Below are 2,616 nucleotides of genomic sequence, written 5' to 3' on the forward strand. Positions count from 1 at the left end.
AATTCTGGGTTCAGCAAGTAAATACTGCAAAGAAGTTTTGATAAGTTCAGCTTTAGGAATGTTCAGTTTGCCTGAAGCTTCCTGATACTGATCCCCAAATCAGTCTCTCCTGTTCTGGATAACAGGGGAGCTGGAGCAAATCAAGATAGTAAAGTCATTAACATTCCATTTTCTCACAGGGAAATAGGTATGGATAGGAAAATAGAGGAAAGGTAGAATCAGGATGGAATAATCGCAAGCCAAACCTACCATATTTCTAGAGGGTGGAATACAAGTAATAAGGTCTAGATTTAGGGAACCAAAATAAGATTAGGATTTCTGGTGGTCAGGGAATTAAATGATAAGGTCTAGTGGCAGGTTTGGGGTTCAGGGAACCAAACGGAGAGTTTTGGCTCCCCTGCAACCACTTGGGATTTGGCACAAGGATAGGGAGTTTTGGGGACTTCCTTCTGGAGCCACAGAGGTTCTCTGTAAAAGAATTTACAGGCAGATGATGTTTGTTCTCACAATGGTCTTCGGATGCTTCCGGGGTACTGCCGACAAAGCCACATGGCTCAGCTGATGCCAGGGGACTTGTGGGGGAGGGAGGAAAAAAAAAAAAGAATTTACAGACCCTAAAACCTAGATTGATAAAAGAAGTTTATTATGGGAAATGGAAGTAAGATTAGAAATCCTGACAGAGAAGCATAAAGTCTGGTTAGGGAAATAGGTGAGAATAAAGAAAGGATAAGATAGGAAAAGAATATTCCAATGGACAGAGGCTTTTGGCATCCCAAGCATGGAGCTGGCATGTTTGGAACCTCTGCAAAGAGACAGTTTTAGTTTGGCTCTTTTATATTGAATGTCTTAGTTGGGGCTGGGACAGCTCAAGTTGGCAAAGAGCTAGGGTTGCTCTTGATAGGGCTGAGTACAGCTTGAGTTGAATTGAATGGAAAATCTACATTTGAATAGGGTTGGAATTATCTAGATCAAGATTCAACCAGCCCCACCCAGGTAAACTACTTTATCTGATTCCCTGGGGCAGTCCCTTACTGAGGCAGGGTTGAAGGAGATTTTCTCCTTCAAGGATTTTTAGAGTTTCAGGGTCCCCTCTTCATAAGGAGGGATTAAAATTAAAAAAAAAAAGAGAGGCCATGCCAGAGAAGTAATGGAGTAGAAGCTAATTGCTTCAGCTACAGAGCACTAATGTTAATCACATTCTTTCTTTCTTTTTTTTTTTTAACTACCTATTATTCTTTGCAAAAAGGGTACAAGAAAAGGGAGGTAATGTAAGATAATATGATGCAATTTTTAAAACTTATAGCATGACTTTCATTTTTATTTTTTAAGCTTTTTTTTCCCCTTCAAAACATATGCATGTATAATTTTTCAACATTGACCATTGCATAGTCTTATTTTTCAGATTTTCTCCTCCTTTCCCTCACCCTCTCCCTTAGATGGCAATCCAATATACATGTTAAAATATATATTAAAATCAATATGTACAAACATATTTATACAGTTCTCTTGTTACATACGAAAAGTCAGATCAAAAAAGAAAGAAAATGAATAAGAAAACAAAATGCAAGCAAACAGCATCAAAAAGAGTGAGAATGTTATGTTGTGATCCACATTCAGTTCTCACAGTCCTCTCACTCTGGGTGTGTTATGCCACAGTTCCCTTTTAATATCCTGACCCAGTTTCTCCAATTGTCCTATTTAGTTACTCTGCCTCAAGATATAACCTTTCCCTCTTAATGTTTGATGAAATAAAGGTTTTATATCTTTAGGCTATAATCATTCCTTCTTAATGTTTAACAGGATAAAGGCCTATCCATTTTAGACATCATTAGAATATCAATAACTCTCCAGTACCTTCCTCCATTGTGTCATCCTAGATGCCTCCCCCCCATTAGGTTATCCCCATTCAGGTACTTCCCCCATTGTCATTGTTCTTGTTATCCTATAAAAATCCAACCATGGATTCGTTTGGTCCCAGTATATCTCTCCATTTAATAAATTATTAAATTGTTCTCTAATCTCTGTCTTGCTCAGTTTCTCTGGCATTATAGGTGGAGATAGCTCTCTTTATCACAAAATCATTGGAACTGGCATCAATCATCTCATGTTCAAGAGTCATGTTCATCAGAATTGATTGTCCATATAATATTGATATTGCTATGTACAATGATCTGGTTCTGCTCATTTCACTCTGCAGTATGATGCAATTTAATTATTTTTGCTGAGGCAACTGGGGTTAAGTGACCAGATTTGAACTCAGGTCTTCTGGAATGCTCTAGCTATTGCAACAACTAGCTGCCCTATGATGCAGTTTTAAAAAAATTAGTAAGTGAATAAAATCACTCAAAAACAGGAGAATGGATTAGAAAATATAATTTCAAGTAAGTATATAATACACGTTTAAAGTCCTTGCTACTGTGGAGACTAAGATTAATGAATTAATTTAATTCAGGAGTTGTATTAGTCTGCCCTAATTATGGCACTGATATGCTGACCCAGAGAGAAAGGGTCCAGGTTCCTTAAGGATGAACAAACCACCCCAGTTTAGAAATGAGCAAATCAGAACTTTTATATGGATCCAATGTCAATGGATTCAAAGATTCAGTCTCCAAAAAA

General features: G+C 37.5%; 1 non-coding gene across 1 annotated transcript; it reads left to right on the forward strand.

Annotated features, from left to right (window-relative positions):
• Positions 1–485: 485 nt before the first annotated feature.
• LOC127539505 (small nucleolar RNA SNORD35) lies at positions 486–571 on the forward strand. The gene has a single exon (XR_007947940.1). It is a non-coding gene; the product is annotated as a small nucleolar RNA SNORD35 (small nucleolar RNA).
• Positions 572–2,616: the final 2,045 nt, after the last annotated feature.

This window comes from Antechinus flavipes, chromosome 5 (assembly GCF_016432865.1).
Source record: "Antechinus flavipes isolate AdamAnt ecotype Samford, QLD, Australia chromosome 5, AdamAnt_v2, whole genome shotgun sequence".
Classification (NCBI taxonomy): domain Eukaryota; kingdom Metazoa; phylum Chordata; class Mammalia; order Dasyuromorphia; family Dasyuridae; genus Antechinus; species Antechinus flavipes.